We start from the raw sequence: 7,509 nt of genomic DNA, 5'->3' as shown, positions 1-7,509 counted from the left end.
ACTCACATGTTGAATGGAAATAAACGAGCGTGTGGTGGAAAGCATTATTTCTGTTCATTGTGGGTCATTACAAATCCTTTAGTCAATTAGCACACGTTAATATAATTTATAACTACTATAACTGCTTTAGAAAATCATCAGATGATTGTTGTTCTTGAGGTACTATGTTATCTCTCATCTCTTTTGCTGTCCCTTGGTTATCTCATATTGTTACAGTATCTCACTTTGTTACCTGATATATCTGATATATTTGTTTTTGATTATTTGAAATTGGATAGGGAACAGGGGAAAACAAGATGAGGGGTGGAGGTGGGGGGGAGGGAAATGGGGACCAAGACATGTGAAAGGGTATCAATGTATGGGAATTAATGCACCATCTATCTGGCAAATATCATGTAACCCTTCTATTAATTACAATAAAAAATATATGAAAAAAAGAAAGAAAATCATCAGATGAATTCTACAAGCAGATATAGTCTTCCATAAATGCGTATATACCAATATCTAGGTAACTGTTTGAATATATACACATATGATTAAAATAACTCTTAAGTATGAATGTTTTTAGAAGATAAAGTAAACCCAGATTGGTTTCCTGAAGCTAGTTTATCCTGGTAGGAATTTATAAATAAAATTGTGCTTTTCCATGAACAGGCCTGAGGACAAATTGAATAGAATTAAAGACCCAGAAATGAACCCACAGATCTATGGCCACCTAATCTTTGGTAAGAGATCCAAAAAGCAAAACAAAACAAAAGATGGAAGGAAGACAGCCTCTTCAACAAATGGCTCTGGCAAAATTAGCTATACACAAGCAGAAAATTGAAGTTGAATCCTAAGATATCACTCCGTGCCAGAATAAACTCCAAATGGATCAAAGACCTCAGTGTAAAATAGACTTGAAAATATTACAGGAAGGAATAGGAGAAACACTAAAGCTCCCTGCACAGGTTGAAACTTTCTCAACAAAGGTCCAGAAACATAGCAAATCAAAGAAAGTTTGGACAAATGGGATTGCATTAAACTGCAGAGCTTCTGCATGGCAAAGGGCATAATCTTCAAGATAAACAGAAAGGCCACAGACTGGGAAAAGGTTCTTCACTAGAAATACAATACACAAGGATCTCATATCTAAAATATATTTCGAGCTCAAAAAATTAAACCCTCCAAAAACAAATCCTCAAAGAAACAACCACCCCATTAATAAGTGGGCTAAAAACTTAAAAAGTGACTTCTCTGAAGAGGAAATAAGAATAGTCAATAGACACTTGAAAAAACACTCAACATCTTTGGCCTTAAAAGAAATGCAGATCAGAACAACATTGAGATGCCATCTCACCCCAGTTAGAATGGCCATTATCAAGAAAACAAATAATAACGGATGCTGGCAGGAATGTGGCCCAAAGGGAAGGCTACTACACTATTGGTAGGGATGTAAACTTCTTCAACCACCGTGGAAGTCAGTATGGAGGTTCCTCAAAAGGCTAAATATAGAGCTCTTCTATGACCTAAAAATCCCACTCCTGGGCATTCACCCAAATGGCTACAAACTAGCCATCTCACACTAAAGCCACCAGCAAACCATGTTCATTGCAGCATTATTTACCATATATAAGACATGGAATCAAGTCAGATGCTCCTCAGAGCATGAATGGATCAAGAAAATATCACACACACACACACACACACACACACACACACACACACACACACAATGGAATGCTATGATTTCATCAGAATGACATCATCCCATTTGTTTGGAAAAAATCATATTAAATGAAGCAAGCCAGACCCAATGAAACATAAACTGCTTGGTTTCCCTCATTCGTAATAATTAGTGTATATTGAGGTTAGTCCTAGCAGAGGATCATAATAGCTCCATAGCTATGTCCCGATGACCTTATAAAATGATGCTAATTGAAATGACCTATAAGATATAGAAACAAGAGGGTTTTCCCATTTAGTGTATTGTATGAAGTTAATTATTTTTTCCTTTCATTTCTCCCCCTTTGGTGTACCTCCTCTTGTCACTGATTTTGATTTTGATATCCTTTGTATTGTATATAAGTTTATCTGATTTGGGGATGAGAAGGAGAATCACAGAAATGATGAGACAAAAGAGTGAACCAATGCCACAGTGATACAAACAACACACTATGTTGGAAATGAACTTTACAGCTTTGGAGGGAAAAGGGTTGGAAGGATAGCAGGATAGAATGAGAGAGGGGTAGCAATATTTAACAAGAACTATACTCAGTTCCTTACTTATGTAACTGTAATCCAACTGTGCTTTTATTCATCGAATTGCTATATTATCAATACAGTATTTGCTGACATGTCAGTACTTGACTGTTATCAATTGTTCATCACAGTCTTTGAATTTGGGATAGCAAGAGATAATGAGTAAAATCGCCCAAGAACTTTATGTCCTCTTTTAGGAAAGGATTAGCGCTCTTTCAATTGTATATCATTTAGTCATGATGATTACTATTTCATTGAATATGGGTTAAAAGCAAGCATATGAGGGGCCAGGAGTTTGGCTTAGTGGTAGAGTGCTTGCTTAGCATGCACAAAGACCTGGGTTCAATTCCTCCATACCACATACATAGAAAAAAGCCAGAAGTGGTACTATGGCTCAGGTGGTAGAGTTCTAGCCTTGAGAAAGCCCAAGGACAGTGCTCAGGCCCTGAGCTCAAGGCCCAGGACTGGCAACAAAAAAGCAAGCATATGAGTGCCCAGTTAACAAAGGCTAATCAATATTGGTTAACTTTCAGCCGTAAAATTGACTGGATTAAAGGATACCCAGATATCTGTTGAAGAGCTGTTCTCAAGGTCAGGGGCACTGTAAGTGTTTGAGAAAGAGGAGAGACACTAGGGTGAGCAGAGGCAAAGGGAAAGTTTATTAGAGTGTGCTCCTGGGCAGATGGACTTCCTGGTCAGGATCAGAGAGGCCATGCCAGAATCTAAGCAGGCTGGGGTTTTTATAGGCAAGGGAAAGAAAAATATTCTTAGTTTGCATAGACTGTGAGTCAGTCAAGTTTATGCAGGCACAATTAGCAGTGTGCAGGTGCATGGACACAGCCGTGCCTCAGGAGAGAGAGTAGTCTCTGCTGTCATTTCAGTTGCCCAGGGGCCCAACACTTGATTAAAATATCTTGACTAACTGAAATGTGTCTGCGAGGATGTTTTCAGAGGACATACTATGACTCAGGGGTCTGAGTTGGAAAGATCTACCCTCATTGTGGAAAGGTACCATCCAATGAGTGAGGGTCATCAAATAGAATAAAAAGGCAGAGAAAACACAAATCCTGCCCCCTACTCTCTTCCAGACCTATAACCCTTTTCAACCTATAGATATCAGCCTTTGGACTTCAGGACTTGCACCAGTGGCTCCTATGTCCCCAGGCCTTCAAGGTCAGACAGAGTCATAACATCAACTCAGAGCACTTTCTACTTGCACCAAACCCTTTGGCACCACAGGGTCTTAGCGTTGTGGGAACGGCTGTTTTAAGACCCCTCAGCCTCTGCAATCTTATTTAGTCAGTTTCTCTACTAAATCCCTTCTCATTTACCAGAATGCCTCGATCTATACATACATCAATATGGTATCAGTTATGTCTATCTGAAGAACTAACTCCAGAAGAAGGGATTTTACTTCAGGAAGATAGTATTTGCCATTGCAGATTCCTGACAAGATATATGAGAGAGAGTTCTCTTGCTTTGAAAGCCCTGGAGGTAGAATTTCTCATTCAGAAGTGACTGAGTGCAATTACCTATATCTTGGTAATCTTAGGTTCCAGGAAGAGGTGGGGGAGGAGGAAGGTCATTTCAGGAGCAAGTGTACAGATCCCATGGAGGAAAAATCCCTCCTGACTAGATAAATATAAAATAGGACTGAAGATGGGAAGATACTGGTAGCACCAAGGTTCTTCTGGAAGTTGAGAGGACCAGAAACCTTACTAGAAGCAAACCAAAGAGTTTACAGAACAGAAACACTGGTCAACAGAGCTGCACACAGGACTGACCTGGAAACAAGACCATTTCCTTCCTCAAATACTGTGAGTTGGACAACTATTTCTCTCGAGCAGCAGAAGACTGGGCTCATTGTTATTTCTACTTTTTTAAAAAAAATTTCTTTCTGTCTAAACTCAAATTGCACTGCTTTGTATAGATAATAGCAATAATGTACACAGGAACAAGGTGTGCAGTGAAGAAATGAAGATTTGCAGGGTGCTGGTAGCTCACGCCTATAATCCTAGCTACTTAGGAAGCTGAGATTTGAGGATTATACTTCACAGCCAGGGCAAGAAAGACTGTAAGACTTTTTGTTTCAATTCTGGGGTTTGAACTCATGGTCTGGGAGCTGTCCTTGAGCATTTTTGTATCCAAGGTTAGCACTCTACCACTTGAGCCACGACACCACTTCCAGCTTTTCCTGGTTTATTGGACATAAGAGCCACCAGTGTTCTGTGATTCTCTTATCTCCAATTAACCAACAGAAAACTCAAAGTGGCACTGTGGCTCAAAGTAGTAGAGCACTAGCCTTGAACAGAAAAGCTCAGGGACAGCACTCAGATCTTGAGTTCAAGCCCCATGACTGGCATGAAAAAGAAAAGAAAATTTCGTGTTCAGGGAATGTAACTATTATAACACTTAGCACTGAACATTTTGCAATGACATGCCTATGGTTGTAACAGTCTTTGATTCTCTGGTGTAATTTTCTTTGATGCTAGAAAAATACCTTTCTTATGATAATCTATGGGTCTGTTTTTACTTTATGTTTTGACAATTTAATAAAAATATGTTGGATCAAAATTTAGTATAGGCATGAAATTAAGGCAGAAAAATCATAAAGACAATGAAATGAGAAAGTTATCTAAAAGGCAGTATGGACCCCAGTAAATATTGAGCAAGCATATAGTACTGCAAACCTAATCCCATTCTCATACCTTTACTGTTATGTTTTCATTGAAGATTTGTGCACAGTCTGATTTTCTAGGTATTTATTAAAACATTGTTTACCATTTACTGAGCAGGTACTCTGTTCCCAGGCACCATTCCAAAAGAGATGCCTGTGTTTTGATTTTGATTTTTCTTTTTTTTCTTTTTTTGAGTATATTATTAACTAGATTTAATTATTTTGTGATATATAACATATATCACTATCATTCACATTTTACTCTGAATACACAACATTTGTTTGCCAATTAAAATTTGCAAACTTTATAGATTTTTTTCTCCCACTAGATCAGATTTTATTCAGAGTTTATTGTACTTACATTTCTGCAATAAACTTATAGTTACATTTTTTGCCAGTCATGGGGCTTGAAATCAGGGCTTGAGCATTGTCCTTTGGCTTTCTTAACACTAGTGCTTTACCACTTGAGCCACAGCACCAGTTCTGGCTTTTTCTATGTATGTGGTACCAGGGAATCAAACCCAGAGCTTCATGCATCTTAGGCAAGCACTTTACCACCAGGCCATGCGCCTAGCCCTGGTAGAGCTCCAGCCTTGAGAAAGCCGCAAGGACAGTGCTCAGGCCCTGAGATCAAGCCCCAAGACTGGCAAAATAAAAATAAAATAATAATAATAATAATGGTTTTTCTTTTGTACCAGGAATTGAACCCAGAACATTGCACTTGCTAGGCAAGTGCTTTACCACTGAGCTACATCTCAGCTCAGTATAAATAATTCATGAAGGTCTAGTTGAATGAAATGGGAATTTTAAGTAGAAATACTTTTGTAGTCAGAAAAAAAGGTTTGGAAATATGGGATAGTTTTTTTTTCATTTTTAATAGAAGAAATGTAAAGTCGAATATTGAAACCATATACAGAGAATTCTACAGCCATTGAAATTTATCAATTATTCAACAAACACTGTTTGAGAATCTCTATGGGAATATTTCCATAAATTGTTAGACTGAAAACCAAATGTCATCATAAATGGCATGTTTATATATGCTATATATGTTAGATATATGCTATATATAACATATATAATGTATAATCTGAACATTATATGATGAGATAAATTAAGATGACAGAAATAGAAACTGAAAGAAGAAAAAATACATTACATAAACTGTGGCTTCTTCGAGTTTGCAGTTTTCATTTTCATTTTAGTTTTGCATGTCATGCTTAAAAAGTAATCAGTATGAATTAATTATGGGAAAGAAAAAAACGAGCACGAAAAAGATAGCCTTGGTTTTTTTGTCCAAAGTACAAGTCTTGAAAAATATGGCTTCTACAGCTTGAAGAGAATTCCTTTATCTTCTTCACAGTTTTCACATTCAGATTTTAGAAACTTCCTATCAGAAAGAATTCTTCAGATAGTCCATGTTAGGTGCATGGAAGTCTATTAGATACTTCATACCTTAAAGGGCTCTTTAGAAGAAACAGTTTCAGTGACAATAAGGTCCAAGACTTGCTTCAGAACTCACAGAAGACAACACAATCCATCTTCTCAGCCACTAGAAAAGCCATTCTTCCTGCTCCATCAGACATGAATCAGAGTGAACAAGGAGAATCAAACAGAAGTCATGTTCCAAAGGTCTCTAAAATGGGAGTAAAGCACAAATCCTTTAACAAAGCCAAAATAGCAACAAACAAGGCTTGGCCTTAAGGAAACTTTCCCAGTTTCTCTGAAACTGAATCCCTCTGCTGTCCTTTGACATGTGATGAGGGCTAAAGGAGAGTGACCACGCCCCATCCTAACAACTTCACCCTGTAGTTGAAAGAGCAATAGAACTTGTTCAAGTTAAGGCCAAGTACCAAAAGAACAAAAAATCAAAATGAAGCTGTAAACTGTGTATTGCCAACTACTGGTGTAGAAGAGAAGATCAAAGAGAATTAAAATGATCAAGGAAAGAACTCAAAGAGGTGATGACATCTTTGTTTCAACATATCTCTTAACACATCTGAGTTTAGAATAGATGTAATTGGTACACATGAAAAATAAGACATTCTGGGCAAAAGGAATAACAAGCTGAATATAAACAAAATATAAACATCACAATGCTTAATGCAATGCGGACATGCAAGAAAGAGAATAAAAAGTGAAGTTCAGGGGCCAGGAGTTTGGCCTAGTGGTAGAGTGCTTGCCTAACACCTGGGTTCTACTCCTCGGTACCACATACATAGAAAAAAGCCAGAAGTGGTACGGAGACTCAAGTGGTAGAGCTCTAGCCTTGAGAAAGTCCAAGGACAGTGCTCAGGCCCTGAGCTTAAGCCCAGGAAAGGCAAAAACAAAAAGAAAGAAAGAGTAAAGTTCAATTTACCAAGAGCCTTGGAATCTAAGTAGTGATGTTGATCGATCTTTGGTACAATAAGAAATGAGTACATTTTTTTTTCCCTCAGTCATGGTGCTTGAACTCTGGGCCTGGGTGTTGTACCTGAGCTCTTCAGCTCAAGGCTACCACCCTGCCCTTGGAGCCATAGCCCCAACTTCCAGTTTTCTAGTGACTAACTGGAGATAAGAGTCTCACGAACTTTAGTGCCCCAGCTGGCTTT

This window comes from Megascapheus bottae, chromosome 10 (genome assembly GCF_031878675.1).
Source record: "Megascapheus bottae isolate mThoBot1 chromosome 10, mThoBot2.hap1, whole genome shotgun sequence".
In the NCBI taxonomy this organism is placed as follows: domain Eukaryota; kingdom Metazoa; phylum Chordata; class Mammalia; order Rodentia; family Geomyidae; genus Megascapheus; species Megascapheus bottae.
The sequence above is the reverse complement of the archived record's forward strand: the minus strand, read 5'-3'. Positions refer to the sequence as shown.